Source organism: Diadema antillarum, unplaced genomic scaffold (genome assembly GCF_040938485.1).
Source record: "Diadema antillarum isolate AM-2024a unplaced genomic scaffold, OU_Dant_1.0 scf00000103, whole genome shotgun sequence".
Taxonomy (NCBI): domain Eukaryota; kingdom Metazoa; phylum Echinodermata; class Echinoidea; order Diadematoida; family Diadematidae; genus Diadema; species Diadema antillarum.
Genome location: NW_027270992.1, coordinates 610,831 through 618,336, shown reverse-complemented (window position 1 = coordinate 618,336; position 7,506 = coordinate 610,831). Strand labels below are relative to the sequence as shown.

At 37.5% G+C, this 7,506-nt stretch overlaps 1 long non-coding RNA gene across 1 annotated transcript; it reads right to left on the bottom strand.

Moving 5' to 3' along the window:
* Window positions 1-819: 819 nt before the first annotated feature.
* On the bottom strand, window positions 820-2,179 carry LOC139718931 (uncharacterized). The gene is made up of 3 exons (XR_011710052.1): window positions 2,116-2,179; window positions 1,216-1,281; window positions 820-893 (listed from the first exon to the last, which is right to left on the bottom strand). It is a non-coding gene; the product is annotated as an uncharacterized lncRNA (long non-coding RNA).
* Between the last annotated feature and the right edge of the window lie 5,327 nt (window positions 2,180-7,506).

Here is a 7,506-nt window from a genome sequence, read left to right as displayed (position 1 = left end):
AAAATTCTGACTTTAAATGAAATAAATCCGAATCGATTTAATACCTTTCAAATGTCCAGTATATAAATTGTATATTTGTTTATAATTATGGTTATATGACAAATATATACATGTATATAGGTCCTATATATTATGTAACTAGACTGTGGCTTTGAAAAGTAAATTCGTGGAGTCGGAGGAAGGGAGGGAACCTTGAGGGAAAGATACTTCACTTGTATATATCAGTGTGCTTATTTTGAAAGTAAAAAAAAAAATGAATTGAGAAAAATCAGCTTTGCAAATCAGATGGTGATGACTCAGTTACTATCAAACATAAACACGTAAGTAGGTCTGTTATGGCACATTTTGGTAAATTGCACATTTTGGTTAATTACCAAAATGTGCCGTGACATGTTATGGTACATTTTGGTAACTGCACATTTTGGTAAATTTACCAAAATGTGCAGGACATTGACATTGACCCCTCAACTTTCACCCCATCTAGGGCCCCAAGGTGGTCCCTTAAAACGAAAAGCGATTACAATGTGAGCTTAAAAAATGTGTATTGCCTGTTTTTGATGCAGGAACATATCACCTTAGCTCCGTGGCGGAATGAATTCTGAAGCCCATCCATTGATTTTTAGTTCAGTTACCAAAATGTGCAGGCAAATCCACGTTTAACTACACATTTTGGTAGCAATGGATCCCGTCAGGTATAGGTGCACTATCGTCACATTTGGGTAATTTAGCAAAATGTGCAATTTACCAAAATGTGAACGGTTGTCCGTTGGCCCTAACCATTGATGGCTACTAGAAGCATACAACAGAGCTTAGAAACATACCACAGCACTGTTTTTTCTCCCTCCAGCTCCGCTTTCTGAACGTTCATCAAAATGGGTAACTTCCAGAGATTCCTTTCGATAGATACAATCAACACAGGTAACGAGAGTATGAGTAAAGGACTTAAAATGGGATTCTATGTCATCTGTAATAACCATCCGACAATCCAAGTTGTTATTGAATCAGATCCCGAAAAGGCCTGGTTATTATGAAGTATTGAAAAAAAAAACATGTTTAGTGACTACCGAAGCAAACCATGTTAATTCCTATAAAACGAGGGTTAATATTAAATGAATACTGCACGACTTTTAGCATGATTTTATACTCTCAATTATACCATCGGTCATAAGCGGAGGGTATGTGTAACTATGTCTCAAATGCCCTGTTGTAACTTACAGTCTTGCACTGCTTAGAAAGTTCACATTTTCCCGAACTTCTTTCCTTAAGCTGGCCTCATGATATCTGTCAAAAAAAAAAAAAATACAAGCAGAAAACGTACATGAGAGACTTAAGTATATAATTTTAGAGTATCTTATATTTCTGGAAAAGTTCACATAATCACACAACTTTGTCCAATGTCCGCGTTCTGTTTGTTTAAGTCAAAGTTTCAGCTACAGCAGTTTAGCAATATCAGTAAGGAAGATTCTGAATGATAGAATAAAAAAGCACACGTAAACAAAGGAGATTGAGGAAAGATATAGATTATGATCACCCACAGAAAACCCCTCAAAGATTGGTATTTTCTCTAGAACTTTGCTCACTACATGTTCAGCTTAGCAGAAATCTATAGACGTTACATATATTTCAAAAACAGAATGCTTTTTCAAAGCATGACTACGTTGGTGTCTCAGAATAATGTGGCTCACAGTGGGTTTCCATCATGGCACATACAGAGTTAATGGACAATTAGATTATCGACAGATCCGCTAAATTGACCTCAATTCCATTGAAACAATTCCTGCGTACGCGATTTTTTTAAAGTTAGTGTGTAATCTATAGGAACTCATTATTTTTTGTTGTACTTCTTCACTGGAGAAGAAACAAAAGAGTGCTGATATTAGAAAAACCAAGAGTAATAGTTTTGTTAAACAAGTGTTTGTCCTTGATATTGAGTGAGTGCGATGCTTACTGGAATAGTACAGAGCGCAGCTTTATTTTCATACACTGCAAGTGAATAAATATTGGAAAATAATTTCGCACTTGAAATGGTGGATAAACAAAGAAAATATCCAATCTAATAAGACATTCGATGGTACGTTTTAGTCATCAGAGTACTGGCACATGGAGCGAACTTACAGGTAGAAAAGTCTGTTCAGACGCAGGAAAGCTCCTCTCTCAATGTTCCTAAGGTCGATGTTCCAGATGTCTCTATTGATGACATGATTTGATTTGATTTGATTTGATTGTTTGAACAATTTCTTATTTTTACCAATATCACAAAAACACTATAACATATATATATATTGCACTACACAACGTGGTTAATTTCAATAGTAATGGCGATAACCAAAGCGACAACATATGACGAGTTTGTTCGCAAAACCCGATAAGTCCATTTTTGAAGATTTTGAAGTACGGCTGTCATAAAGTACAAAATAATACCTTTTAAATGATGTATTGGTCATTACATATAAAGGTACATTTTTGAAGTTATGGTCAAAAGAAGCAAAAATTTTCTTATTATTCTCTTCATTTTCCTTGACCTTTAATCGCACATATCTCCATTTGGCAAATATACTATTATGGACTTATCGGTTTTTGCGAACAAACTCTTCATATGCCCCCTTTCTCTCTCTGTCTCTGTCTCTGTCTCTGTCTCTCTCTCTCGGACTCTCTTTCTCTCACTGACTCACTAAACACGTAAAAACATTTGTTATGCACGATGTATACATATATACTTTATTTCCTTCGATCTAATCACTCTCTTATAATATCTAAAGGACTCGGCACGTCGAATCCCTAACAATTCAGTGTTATAGCAAAATATGCAATTTGCAAAGGGAAGCATTGCTCTCACAGCCGGAGTTACAGTTTATGATGTTAATGTTCACTTGGCAGCTACTTCCGTTTTATTAGTGGCAGTTACGAGGCGATGCAGAGACTCATCAAACCTACAATTCTTAAACTGCTTCACATTTAATCAGCGTTTGCAGTATTCAATATGCAAATGGGATCAAAGGTATAAATTATGACACATACTTACAAAAGCATCACATTGCCCAAGTCATTGAAAGCACGTCCCTTTATTTTGGTATTACAGTTGTTTGAAAGGTTGCTGGAGATTGGAGAGGACAAAAATATGGGGTTTTCTTAACATGTTCCTTCGGCAATTCTTTGAATGTCTTAAATGCCCCCCAAACGAGATTCTTTTCGCCCGTCGACAGAAAGCGAACAGACAGGTATTCCACCTGAGCGAAAGCAGTCAAGCAGATCGAAAAATGAAAAAAAATCGATCGAGTGCAAGGTGTTAATAGAGCGTGCGTTGATGGGCTCACAGACTTTTTTGTTCTACACTAAACTGGGCACTTAAATGAGAACACTGGGGTCAGCGAACACAGAAATCTACTCGAGATCAGCTCCGGTCGCTATGTACATGTTCATACGAGTTTCATAGCAAAGCAGGAGCAAAATAATCAGAAAAAGGGTAACAATGCTGTGATATACGCATTTTTCCAACAGAAAGAGAACGTATGGTGATGGAATGAACTCTAAATCTTTTTATCAAACTCATTTTCTCTGGGCATTACAACACGAAGAATCATGAATTTAGTCCACGAAAGTAGGCGCTTTTATCTTCATCTTGGGAACCTGGTATACCAGGTTCCGTAAGGAACGGGTTAAAAAATTACCCTTTGTCTGAATAGACAGTTTTAAGTCAGTTGGTGATTTCTTCTTTCTGACTCACGTGCCCATGGCCACGATGCTATACATTTAAATGTACGTTGTACTTCGCGTTTCAGGTTTCTGTTTATGTTTGCAATATAACACAAAGACACCTCATTGTTATTGTTCGCACATTATGAAACGCACTTTTTTCATTCAATCCTGCACTGCATAAGTCATATTTTTATGATTTGATACCAAATTAAAGCATACCAAGTAAATCCAAGTATGTCTTTCGTGGGCATGCACTCAATAACATACATTATGCATATGCTATCAAAAATATTACACTATGGTTTTGGGCCACGTTTACGAACTTGCGCCCCTCCATCCCCCCCCCCCCCATTTGTTCATTAATTTCTTGGTTATCTAAAATACACCCGATATAGCTGATTGATGAGCAGGTCAAGTCTCTACCGCATTAACTCTTGTGTAACATTGAAATGGAAAATGTGAGCACTTCACTTACAGGAATACCATGACATCAAGACCGGCAAACACTCCTTGGTTAATCTCCTCTATTCTGTTGTCAGCTAGATCTCTTCGAAAGAAAATAGTAACAAGGCAAGTGCCAAATTGTGTCTCGCCCGTTCGCGTAAAAGAAATCAATATTTTTCTAACTCCCAGAAGTTCATTGACCCGCCTATGACCTTTGACCTTGTGGTGACCTTCAACTCCCCAAGGGACATTTACCATCCAAGTTTGGTCACAAACGGACAAAGGGATCAAAAGTTATGAGCCATAATCAAAACGCGCCCTAAAAACCTAACAATGGGCCTTAAAAAATTGTTGACCCTTTTCTGTGACCTTTGACTTTGTAATGACCTTAAATTTCCCGAGGGACATCTACCGTCCAAGTTTGGTCACAAACGGACTTAGGGATCAAAAGTTATGAGCCACAATCGAAACGCGCCCTAAAAACTTAACATTGAGCCCTAAAAACTTAACATTGGGCCCTAAAATTTTTTTACCCCTGTCTGTGACCTTTGACCTTGTGATGACCTTCACCTACCCAAGGGACATCTACCATCCAAGTTTGGTCACAAACGGACAGAGGGATCAAAAGTTATAAGCCTTAATCAAAACGCGCCATAAAAACTTAACATTGGGTCCTAAAAGTTCGTTGACCCCTGTCTGTGACCTTTGACCTTGTAACCTTCAACTTCCCAAGGGACATCTACCATCTAAGTTTGGTCACAAACAGACAGATACATCAAAAGTTACGAGCCATAAACGAAACGCGCCCTAAAAACTTAACATTGGGCCCTAAAGTTCATTGACCTCTGCCTGTGACCTTTGACCTTCAGGTGCCCCTCATGGTTGCTAAAATGTGTAACTTTGTATAACCACTCTTCCCTCCAAGTTTGATAGAAATTGAAATCCTCAGTAGAGAGGTTTTCAAGTTTTTGTAGCGTTACGGACAGACGACGGACGGACGGACGGACGACGGACGGACAGACGCCGCAGGCGATCCCTTAAGGGCTTTTTACACTTGTAAAATTTTGCTTAGCCCCGGACCAACGGTGGGGCTAAGGGGGGGAGGGGGGCCTTAGCACCACCGTTGGTACGGGACTATCCTTAGCCCACTTTCTGTTTACACTCGTTTTTGCCAAAGTGGGCTAGCCCCACCGATAGTACGGTACAAAATAGCAGGGGTTAGCACCGCAATTGCGGTGCCAAGCAAGTGAGTGTAAACAGAACGAAAAAAATAATCCTGGGCTAAGCGACGGAGACGAAGTCCGACCCTCACTGACCAATAAGAAACGAGGTAATCAAGTGCTGCCGGTGCGTGCGTGTACGTGTACAGTACACAACGTAATTATGAATATTCATGTGGTTTGGAAAGTCCGGGGCTAAGAAATACGAGTGTAAAAAGGTCAGTTTTCCCCTTAGCCCCGGACAAGAAATAGTACGGGACTAATTGGCGAGTGTAAAAAGCTGAAAAAATTGGTACGGGACTAACGATAGTCCTGGGTCAGAGAAAGTCCGGGGTTAAGAAACACAAGTGTAAAAAGCCCTATAGTCTCCCCACACCAGTCCTCCGGCGGGCTCGACAAAAATGATAAGAGAACAGTTAATCAATCAAACAAAAAGGACCAAATATGAGAAGAATTGTTGCACAGTAACAGTGTTTTCGGTTTCGAAAAATGTGTGGTTCATGACCCACTGATATTGCATTGTATTGTACAGTATTGTATTGTAACGTGTAAAAATTACGTCATGACACTCAGACATACCCGGTACATACACACAAATTGCTGTAGATATTGATCATTACTCTTGTTTGCCGGTAACAAGATGTGACATAATAGTCTTCACCATAGACATTACAGTTCAAATAAAGGATTTTCTCAAGTTAATGACGATGACAATCCACATTATAAACTCTACAAAATTCCCAATGACCTAGTGGGTAAACACGATCGTGATGGAATGTTATTTCATTGCAGATTTCATTATATATTCGTAGAAAGTTTGTAAATGTGTTGAAGCAGATGTCTTCAATAATAGAAAATTCATTTGCTTAAACAAAGATATTCTTGATATCACCGTTATTCAAAATGTAACGACAAACTACTTTGTAAGACTATAGATAAAAGCAGAGGCCAAGGGAAAGGGTTATCATGACATGGTGGATGTTAACCATGTATTTAGTGCAATACGTACATCATCAAGATGCTACTTGGTCCGTCAAATGCTCCGTCTTTAATCTCAGAAATGCTATTGTTTGAGAGAAAACTTTTTTTTTTTGGACAGGAGAGACAAAGATAAGTGATTACTAATGTGTAGGAGTTTTTCGTCACCGGCGTAACAAAGACATTATTAGACTGTCGTAATTTCAAAGTAAGAGATGATAGACTACTGCACACATTGAAAACAATGAATATGTAATTGTAATATAAACTTACAAGACATTATGCAATTCTTTTGTCAACTCTTAAAGGGAGATATTGATGCCACAAAACCTAAATCGAACACATGGTGCGATTGAAAAGGTGAGTTTCAAAATCCATCCAACAAAGGAAAAAAAAATAATTGCCGAGCTTAATATCACCAACAAAAGTAAGGAAAAGAATAATACTCAAGGACTAGAAATAATGATGAAAATGACGCTTATAACGAGAGTATTTTTCTTGTCGTCAGTTCTTATGCAATCATTGAATCAATTTCAAATGATCTATAATGATCAATTACGTATTAATCCGTCTAGAGAAAAAAGAAGAGAAACCTTAAAGCTACTGCCTCCAAATCAAAGCATATCAATGTCATAAACCGTAATTATGCACAGAATAACATGAAGTTCTTCTCAGAATATCACAATTTCTTTTTTAACCATTCAACGGTAATGTCGAGGCTCAGTTTATCAGCATCCAATATACGTACAGAACTAAAAGGCTCTCCAGGTCACTGAATGTTCCTTTTTCAAGATGCGTAATGTGATTATTCCTGAGATCTCTAGGAAAGGAAGAAGAAAAAAAAATGTTAGTTTGGCTTGTCTGTCTCCGCTAAGATATGTATGATTATCCAGTGGTGGAGGTTGTACCTATATTTATTAAGGTAAATTTCTTTAACTTTTTATGACGTATATGGACATCTTGGTGTATACAAGTATAATTATATATGAGGATATATGAAAGTGCAATTTTGAATCGATTGTATAATCGTATGTTTATAAATTTTGTTAACAGTGTTTTGGTAATATGTTGAAAATAATGAAGTGTGATTGCAATAATAGTGTATTTGATGTTTGTTTATGTAATATATATATTTTTATATGATATAGTATAGTAAAATGAAAATGCA